Source organism: Triticum urartu, chromosome 3A, assembly GCF_056163025.1.
Source record: "Triticum urartu cultivar PI428250 chromosome 3A, HENAU_Tu73, whole genome shotgun sequence".
Classification (NCBI taxonomy): domain Eukaryota; kingdom Viridiplantae; phylum Streptophyta; class Magnoliopsida; order Poales; family Poaceae; genus Triticum; species Triticum urartu.
The window spans coordinates 535,234,028-535,244,268 of NC_141875.1; the positions used below are offsets into that span (position 1 = coordinate 535,234,028).

The 10,241-nt window shown below is 40.4% G+C and overlaps 1 long non-coding RNA gene across 4 annotated transcripts; it reads right to left on the reverse strand.

Moving 5' to 3' along the window:
• Positions 1–672: 672 nt before the first annotated feature.
• LOC125544907 (uncharacterized) lies at positions 673–4,718 on the reverse strand. Of its 4 annotated transcripts, XR_007299817.2 has the most exons (5): positions 4,236–4,718; positions 3,372–3,442; positions 3,181–3,283; positions 2,027–2,827; positions 673–933 (listed from the first exon to the last, which is right to left on the reverse strand). It is a non-coding gene; the product is annotated as an uncharacterized LOC125544907 (long non-coding RNA). The 4 variants fall into 4 exon arrangements; XR_007299815.2 differs by having other exon boundaries at positions 2,027–3,283; XR_007299816.2 differs by having other exon boundaries at positions 673–959; positions 2,027–3,283.
• Between the last annotated feature and the right edge of the window lie 5,523 nt (positions 4,719–10,241).

Here is a 10,241-nt window from a genome sequence, read left to right on the forward strand (position 1 = left end):
CAATTATAATCTTGTAAGAACATGCTTTGACTGTGCAAAAGATTCCTGGTGTTGATTCTGTCTTGCAGTAGCAGCCAATAGAAAATCTTATGTCTCAATCTGCATGCAGTGCTCCAGAGATTTTTGAAGATAATGTGAGCTGAGTTATTACCCACACTACAAGAAATATGTCAACTTGTGACCCTCACTATTGATCTTTGAAAGATCATAGTTTTTCATTTATGATCTTTTTGTGACCAAAAGCAGAAAGTCAAAAGCTAGCGTTCGTAAACTGAAATTAGTGACCTTCTTTGTCATATGTAAAAGGTTGTTGGTTCCACGACCAAATTTTTGGTCACTAGCAACCTTCTCAGACCACGTAGGCATTCAGCGTGGCAAGCTGATGTGGCACAAGATTCAGCTCGATCCGATTCAGTGTCTATATGGGCCAAGCCCATTAATTCAGCCTTTTTAGTTATCATTTTTTTGTCATTCTGCTCTACTACATGGGCCTGGCCTAATATTTCAGCCTTTTTTGTTTTCGGGTTGAGGCCTTTCTGGCTCAACGGTTCGTAATTTTTTAGGAGATGGGTCCATTACTGAAATGGGTCCCGATTGTCATGTTCTAATATGCGGGTCCATGTTTTCAATTCATCGGTAAATAAATAACCAATATTCAAATCAAAACAACCAGAAAGCACAGATAATACTTCAAATAACAGCCAAAATAAGTCTGTTACATCATATAACTTAGATACAATGGTAATCACAGCCACAAGCTCTACAAGTCTCTACAAGTGTAATCACAACCACAAGATCTACAAGTGCCCTTTGACAGCTTCGAGTGGCCCTTCGGTTTCTATCAGTCCCGATTTGAGGAACACACCAGGCTTCAGGGTCTTCTCCATAGTGTCGACCAAGATCTCACCCTTCATCGGCATCAGAGTGATGCACCTGAACATGGCAGGGAAAAGGATTACCTACCAAAAGCCAAATTTATACAAGATATCACCCTTTCAGTGGTGCAGAATATCAGAGAACGGTGCTTCAGCATTATAGGGCATGGAAACGTAAAATGCAATTTTTTCACAAAGGGCGTACAATCGCAAATTTACTATCCAGAAAATTAAATTAGAAAAAACGAATGAAACAGTGAAGTGCATGTCAGCCTTAGTGTTTCTACTTCCTACAAATGACTGAGACCATGGTGTTTCAACCTTTTGTAGAACACTATTCTATAACAATATATATTGAGCATGCTACAGCAGAAGCTTGAATTTATGGTTTCTATACTTCTACATTTACATCCTCACTAATATAGACCTTTTTGCTTCATACAGTACACGGCAATAGGAGCAAAATTCTAATAAATTCATTACAGGCTTGCCAAAAAATGACTAGTTACCTACACACCAGGGAACATAAACTTGAGAGGTTGATATCAAGGCCTATCAACTACATCATATATATATATATATATATATATATATATATATATATATATATATATATATATATATATATATATATGCATTAAAAAACAAGGCCATATGGCCGACCAATGCATCATAATTATCAGTTTTAAACACTACAGGACCAGAAAGTAGGTGTTGCTTCAAGTTTTAAAACTCAACCATTCATCATTAATAGTAGCAATTTAATCTTACTAAAGATAGGGGCATGTACAACGGGAGAGCACACTACAGCCAGAACTTACATGCAAAGATCCTGGAATTCTATGCACAACAGCAATTAGCTATATGAACACAATACCAGAATTTTATGCAACGTGAGAGCACACTACAGCCATAACCTACACACTACTACTCAACTACTCTACATGCATAGTACTCTGTCAGTAAGCAGCAGAGGAGATTTAAAAGGAAGGACCATGTGTGTGTGTGTGTGTGTAGAAAACACACACAAAAACTGAATATCACTAGTCACCCTGCAGACAGCAAGTTTCAGATGTTAAGAACAGATCAACATGTTGAGCAGTTAGGGAATCACGAGAAGGAAGTGGGAGGGTGGATCACGATGGTCTCACCTTGCTGTCTGCAGGGCAAGGTATGCCCCCTCCTTGCTACCAGGGCAAGGCATGCCCCCTTGGCGGCGTACTGGTAAGCCAGTTGCTGCATGTAGAAGAGAAGATCCCAAGTTGTTTGGAGTTAACAACGAAAGTACTGTATAATGTTTAGAACATGTATATTCAATATGACAAGTAGAAAAGCAGAGTTCTAGCAGAGTAGCATAAGAAACAGAGGAATTCTGATTCTGTAACAAGAGGAAACGGAGTTGTCATGTGCAACAAGAGGAATTCTGATTTTGTAACAAGAGGTAGAATTAGCATCACTAGCTATGTTGTTGTTGTTGTTTGCATATTACATAAGTAGTTGTCTGCCTAAGCAAATAGAGAGGTATATGCAGCAAGAACACGCAATGTGATGACAGTATGAGTGCACTATAACTCTGGAAGTAAAAAGAACATAAATTCATTTGGGTTGATTTGTACACAGCCAAGAAAAACTTCTTACAAATAAATTCATGGAAGCGTATCATCCTTTTAGTCCCTCACCCATATCTCCTAGTAGTATTACATAATGCCTAGTGAGTGATCTAGCAATGCACTGTACAAGAGAGTATATATGTGTACAGATTCCTGCAGCCAGCTTCTATCAGTAACATGCATGTATATATTGAAGTAAACGTAACAGAGAGTATCTTTGGAAACATTCAAAATATATTCAATGTTGGAGCTGCATCTTACAACTCAAGGAGCCACATGAAATCCATGGAAGGACCTTACTGCGACAATTCACTTGTATAGTCCTGCCTCATGTGCATAATGCTGTTGCAAACAAAATTGTTGGTAAAGTTGCATAAATACAAGTGTCTAAGTTAGAAATCACTGGAGTGTCAGACTCATGCATCTAACAACAGGCCCATCCATTTGCAACAGGCAAGTACTCCCAAAACCCTTTGTAAACTGAGAACACCTAGGCAGTAAGCACTAAGCACAAAGACAACAGGATTGAGCTATTCACATGCTCATGGCATACTTAGGAGATTAGTGTTGAATACAATGTCTTGCATTTACTGAGAAAAACATATACAATGCCATTTACTGAAGCTGTGTGTAAACATGACTAAGCTTGATAGATACAGGGAAGAAAAAAACTGAATAAGATAGCAGTTAACGACCTTATAGCTTTGAATGGAAACCCATAGCAAGCATATATAAAAATTATCGGGGTTGGTGGGATGGATGAGCTATTCGCAGCTCACATAGGACGATGACAAGAACCTGCAGACCGCGAAGGCAAGAAGGTCAGAGAAGGAGCCCACCAGAGCAACAATCGAATGAAGCAGGACATCTGGTAGGTCTGCCCAACCTTGATGTCCAGAAATGGCGAGGACGCAACACACATCAGCCCTTTCTTGCATTCTGCAGGTTGCAGCTTCTCTGTGAAAAATTATGAATTCAGAGAAGAATATCAGTACTAGAAGAATATGAAGTGGATGCTAAGGATTAAAATAGACTGTGTGCAGTGGCCGTAAGCATCGATTGTGGAAACGGTAGCACTGGCTACTACGGCTACAGCGACGCCAAGCAATTCAACGAAGCAACGACCACCATACAGAGCTAAGGACTGACTACTACGGCTAGTAAGTGTTCGTAAATCAAAACAGATCATTCCAAACTGTTATAAGGTCATACTGGATAATAGAGATCGCAATTATTCTAACTGAACTACACAAGAGTACGTCTTCTGCAGCACAGCACAAAAGAAAATTTTGTTACTCCGGAATAACAAAAAAAACTACAATCACGCATCTGAAACAAAGTAAATAAGTGTAGCTGTGCACAATCAGGCGCGCTGTAGTGTACTAAACTCTACTCGAGCGCAGGCAATGGCACTGAATCAGCCAACGAACGAACCAGAGCACATTAACCAAACCGCCATCCCCCCGTGCACTGCAGCGAGGTCAAACGGGCGCAGCGGCATGTGAGGTGCGAAACAAAGGGGCTGAGCATGAATGATCCTTGGCCAGTTGTGAGCGCTCGCTGCCATGGAACCGGCCACCACAAATCAGGTGCCACCACAGCGGCCGGCCGCAGATCTCAGGCTCGCGGCGGGGCGCCAGGGCCCGGATCTCGCAGATCCGCGCGTGCAGCCGCGGTGGCCACGCTCGTACGCGAGCGGACCCGGAGCTCAGCTCGCGGAGAGAACACAGGGATGTGTGTGGTTAGTTACCTTCGGGCTCGGCAGCGTCGTGGTCGGCGTCGGGGCGATCCTGCGGGGGCAGCGGGGAGGAGAGGGGCGCGCGCTTGGGCGCGGCTAGGGCGAGGAGGCGTAGGGGGAGCTCGGGGCCTCCATCTTCTACCGGCGGCGGGGGGCGGGGCGGAGGGGTCGGCGGGCTTGGGCTGCACAGACTCCTCCAAGTCCGGCATCCGGAGGGATCTGGGAGTGCTTGTTGTCGCTGTGAAGTGCGGGGAGAGAGACAGGGGGGTTGCAGGAGAGGAGAGATGGATGTGTTGGGCGATCCGTCTGGGGTGGGAGAGAGGCGGGTGGGAGAGAAGTGGAGGCCGTCGGCGGCGAGCTGTGGCGGCGTGCGGAGGGAAGGAGGCACGGCTCGGGTGCGGCGCGAGGAAAGCTAGGGTTTGGACGAGGGGGTGAGACGGGCGAGGGGTGAGAGTGTGAGGGGGATGAGGGCTGCCGTCGAATCCAGCGGTATCCAACGGTGTTGGAGGCATGATCCACGTGAGAGGCTTATAGACCAATCAGAACACAGTAAACACTTTAAAGATGTTATGACCATCTAAATTAGTCGTAATTTAATAAAGTTAAGTTTTTTCACAAGAAAAGCATTGTCTATTTTTCGAGCAACAATGATTGTTTTTTATGAAAGAACTATCAAATATTTGTTGCAAAATGACACCACATCATTTTTAAAAATTATTAGACCACATTTTATGTCCAATTTAGCTGGAAACGAGTCAATTTTTAAAGTATAGCCGCTTGATAGATTGCTCTTTAATTTTTCTAAAAAACATTTCTAGGTATAAAAATATCTATTTCATTAGAGATACTCCAAAAGTTTTGCAAGATTCAACCCCCTAGCTATGAACGGTCATGCTTATCGTTTTGATCGCATTTTGAAACGGGCATAGGAAATTCAAAAAAATCAAAAAAAATGTAAACCTTCGCATTGTGTCATTATATGTGACCTAGTTATCAGCAAAAATAAAAAACTTGGAATACATCAATTAGTTTGAAAAGGTGTTCTCATAAATAAGCTATCATGTATGAAGATTCATAGCTTTTCAAGTGAGATGACCAATGTTATGGCAATATTTATGGAATAGTTTGTTTAAATGATCTCATATTATGCAAAAAAGTGCATCTTGAAAAATGGTAAACAATGTTGTCAAAGGGAGTTTTCATTTTCTTTTCACCAAAAAATCATTTTCCATTATTCGAGTGCCCAAAATGAGTTTTTTGTGAAGGACCTACCATATATTTGTTGCAAATTTGGACCAAATCAATTTTATAAAACCTTAGTCCATATTTAATGTAAAATTGACAAAATGGTTGGGTGTCAAAAGTTTTGATCCACCTCTGGTGAAAAAGACAAATTTTCGCCGATCCAGCTGGAAGCGGGTCAAATTTGAACTGCAGCTGCCTCATAGTTTACTCTTTATTTTTTTTCCAAAAATCCTTTCTAGGTACATAAGTATCTATTTAATCATAGAAACACCAAAAGTTTTCCAAGATTCAACCACTAGCTAGGAACGGTCAAGCCCGTCGTTTTGACCGCATTTTGAAATGGGCATAAAAAATTCAAAAAAAACAAAAAATTGCAAAACCTTCGCATTGTGTCATTATATGTCACCAAGTTATCAGGAAAAATAATAAACTTGTAATACGGCAATTCTTTTAAAAAAAGTGTTCTCAGAAATGAGCTATCATGCATGAAGATTCATGGTTTTCAAGCCAAATGATCAATCTTACGGCCACATTCATGGCATAGTTTGTTCAAATGATCTCATATTGTGCACAAGGGTGCATATTGGAATGAAAAACAATGTTGCCTAAGGGAGTTTTCATTTTCTTTGCACGGAAAAATCATTTTCCATTTTCCGAGTGCCCGAAATGAGTTTTTTTTGTGAAGGACCTACCATATATTCGTTGCAAAATTGGACCTAATCAATTTTATAAAATACTAGTCCATATTTAATGTATAATTGACAAAATGGTTGGGTGTCAAAAGTTTTGATCCACCTCTGGTGAAAAAGACAAATTCCCACCGATTCAGTAGGAAGCGGGTCAAATTTGAACTGCAGCTGCCTCATAGTTTGCTCTTTATTTTTTCCAAAAATCATTTATAGGTACATAAGTACCTATTTAATCAGAGAAACGGCAAAAAAAATCCAAGATTCAACCACTAGCTAGAAACGGTCATGCCCGCCGTTTTGACCGCATTTTGAAACGGGCATAAAAAATTCAAAAAAATCAAAAAATTGGGAAACCTTCGCATTGTGTCATTTATATGACCAAGTTTCCAGGAAAATAATAAACTTGTAATACGGCAATTATTTTAAAAAAGTGTTCTCAGAAATGAGCTATCATGCGTGAAGATTCATGGCTTTCAAGCCAAATGATCAATCTTATGGCTACATTCATGACATAGTTTGTTCAAATGATCTCATATTGTGCACAAGGGTGCATATTGGAATTCCAAACAATGTTGCCTAAGGAAGTTTTCATTTTCTTTGCACGGAAAATTCATTTTCCATTTTCCGAGTGCCCGAAATGAGTTTTTTTGTGAAGGACCTACCATATATTTGTTGCAAAATTGGACCTAATCAATTTTCTAAAATACTATGCCATATTTAATGAACAATTGAAAAAATGGTTGGGTGTCAAAAGTTTTGATCCACCTCTGGTGAAAAAGACAAATTCCAGCCGATTCAGTAGGAAGCGGGTCAAATTTGAACTGCAGCTACCTTATTGTTTGCTCTTTATTTTTTCAAAAAATCATTTATAGGTACATAAGTATATATTTAATCATAAATACATGGTTTGGTGGTGATACGTCAAGGTTTGGATGTGGCCCAGGACCCCAACTCCAAAGCGCGTAAACTTGCATGCCCGCCGCGTGATCACCGCGTGACCTTGGCGTTAACATGCGTTCTGGGAGGCCTAGGCATGTCTAGTGGGTTGGGCACTCCCCAGGTAGGTGCTAGGAAGAAAATTACAACATAATAATCTCACGAGGAGACTGAACTATGCTCAAAGATGAATTAGCAGTCAAGTGTTTGATTAGTGGTACGGGAAATGCACATGGCCAATGGGCGTGAGTTTTAGCTGAGGATGATCATCTACTAAGGAGAATGTCTTCACAAATTATCAGCTCAAAAGGAGGAGCCTAGGTGGTACTTGCTTTGCAAAGTACCACACTTGACAAAAATATGAATGTTGAAGCTGGACTCAAAATAATGAATGGATTGAGCTCAAATTTGGTGGAGGATGGTTATTTGGGCATAGGAAAGCACTTTAGAAAATTGATACCATTTGGACATGCCAAAGTAGTACTTCCTTCACAATGCTCTTCTATGGACAGAAACTTGGGAAAACTAGTGAGAGATATTGAATGAATTAAATGAGCTCAAAATTGGTGTAGGTAAGTTACATAGGTATGGTCATGCGCTGGTAAATTTTCAGATCATTTGGGTAAGCCTAGCTTGTACTTACTTCACAAAGCTTCTCTTGAGGTAGAAACTTTGGAAATTTCCTGAGAATGATTTACTAGGAAAATGGAGCTGAATATTATCATGTGCCAATGATTTGGGTATGTAAGAGTGCCCAAAGAGTTTGAGGGTAATAGGAGGGGTCTAGACAACACTTGCTTTGCAACGTGCCAATCTGGCCATAAAATATAAATTGAACCTGGGCTCACATAGATGATTTGACTGAGTTGCAATTTGGAGGAGGGTGATAATTTGGGCATATGAAGGAAGTGTATAAATTTCATGTCATTTGGATATATGAAAAGGGTACTTCCTTCACAATGCTTCTAGGTGGACAAAAACTTTGGAAATTTGCCGAGGAAGATTTGCTAGGAAAATGGAGCTGAATTTTGTCATAAGGCAATGATTTGGATAGGAAAGGGTGCCCAACAATTTCGAGGGCAGTCAAGGATATATAAATAGCACTTCCTTCACAAAGTGTTGTTGTGAACAGAATAGGAAAATGAATATTGTTGAATTATTTTTGAACTAGGCAAGGAAGGATTTTTACATATTTGATGAATATATGACCCAAAGAATTTATGAGATTTTTTGGGGAATTTTGGTAATGACAGAAATATAGGTTGCTTCACAACCTAGGGCAAAAATTGACACATGGACATGACACATAGGCAAAACTGATGAGGTGGCGCCTAGTCATAACAATAAGTACTAATGCATCCACGTTCACAACCTCATGACCTTTTATATGGGTCGTAATCAGGTAGAAATAAGGTCATGGACCACTCTTGTCTGCTTTGTGACCATTTGGTGTAAGGCAATTCAGGGTTTGAGCCCTTCCAAGCAAAATGGTCGTGGATTTACGACCAATTCAGCTAGGGTCACTAAGAGAAGGTCACTAGTTGACATATTTCTTGTAGTGCCATGTGAAGCTTGTACATTTTCTTGGAGGAGTAATGTGGAGAAGTCCAAGCACAAAGCCATTGATCTTTATCTTCTGTAGTCACTCTGTTGTTGATCATTTCTTATACCATAATGAATTGTGTATAGGCCTCATAAGAGAGAGGTTTATGGAACAATTGACTGATTTCCTCCTGTGACTGCAATTTCACCAGTGGAATGTTTTTGTCCATTGCAAAAGAATAAAGCTTGGGAAATCTGCTACTAAGTGGTTGTCCCGTCCAATTATCAGACCAGAAAAGAGTGGTATCACCTTTATTTGCCTTGCATCTAGCATGGGTTTTATAAATAGGCAACAGCTTCAGCACTGTTTTTCACCAGAATGATCCTACCATCCTTTCTCCAGGCAGAGATTCTTGATAATAGGTCTCCCAAATGAGATTTACCCATGGGTGTCCTCTTTATTCATGAATTTATGCATATATTTCATAAGAAGAGCCTGATTATGAGTGGCGATGTCCAGTACTCCGAGACCCCCATGTTCTGTAGGTTTACATACTTTCTCCCAGGAGATCAGGGCAGAGCCAGTTTCTTGAGTTCCATATTTTTGCTAGAATTTTTTTAGGTAAATATGGATCTGCTTTACCACAAATTTTGGTAACATCAGAGAGCACACGAAGAATGTGGGCATACCGGTGAAGATAGATTTAATTAGTGTAAGTTTATCACCAGTTGAGAGCATGGTAGAGCAGCCGAGCAGTCTGTTTTCTATCCGTTTCATCATAGGCACAAAGTCTTCAATTTTTGGTTTAGAGATGCAAAGTGGTAGGCCCAAATATGTGTGAGGGAGGGAGCCAATATTACAACCCAATAACCGAGACATGATGTTCATCTTGGTTGGAGGGGTGTAGATTGAGATCATGATGGACTTAGTATAGTTCACTTTTAGTCCTGTATAAGCAGCATAATGCAGTAGTATGTCTTTGATATATATGATTCAGTTGTCTAGCATCAGCCTTTGCCACTAGTATAGTGTCATCTGCATATTGGATGATGGGATAATCTGGACATGATTGATGCAGTAGTGGTGATTCTAGCTGGGAGTGTTGCATAGCTTAATTGAAAATAGATTGAAGAGATCTGTTGCTAGCACAAATATTAATGGTGAAAGAGGATCACCCTGTCTAACACCTTTCCTGCATAGAAACTATTTGCCTGGCACCCCATTAAGTAGGACTGATGAGTATCCTATTCCATATATCATTCTAATCCAATTGATCCACCTACTACCAAATCCCTTGACTTGCAAGATATCAATGATGGTATCATGATTTATCATACCAAAAGCCTTTTCAAAATCAAGTTTCAGAAGGATAATCTCTCTTTTTGGACTGATGGCATTGATGAATGTATTCATAAGACCAAGCAAGGCAATCTTGTATACATCTGTTATTGAGGAAGCCATATTGGTTTTTGTGGACCATTCTCGGAATAACTTTCTCAAGTCTGTTGGCAAGGAGCTTTGTACTGATCTTGAGAGTGCAGTTGAGGAGGGATATAGGTCTAAATCTAGCTGGCGAGGATGCAGAATCTGTTTTGGGGATCAGAG